The sequence below is a fragment of the Cariama cristata genome, unplaced genomic scaffold (genome assembly GCF_000690535.1).
Source record: "Cariama cristata isolate BGI_N322 unplaced genomic scaffold, ASM69053v1 scaffold27569, whole genome shotgun sequence".
Lineage (NCBI taxonomy): Eukaryota > Metazoa > Chordata > Aves > Cariamiformes > Cariamidae > Cariama > Cariama cristata.
Window position 1 is genome coordinate 2,522 of NW_009634461.1, and position 213 is coordinate 2,734.

The window sequence follows — 213 nt, forward strand, 5'->3', positions numbered from 1 at the left end:
CCGGGTGCGTGACCGGTCTCTCCCTGCGCCCTCCCGTCCCCCGCCGGGCTCCATTTTGTGAGGGGGCGCCGGCTCCTCACTGCGCATGCGCGGGGGCGGAGAACGGCAAGCTCTCTACCATCTACCGGCGCTGATTGGGCGTACGGGTTGACACTCTCGCCTCTCCTTGTTGCTATTGGCTGGAAGCTCGCTTCGCTCCACCTCCCACCACCT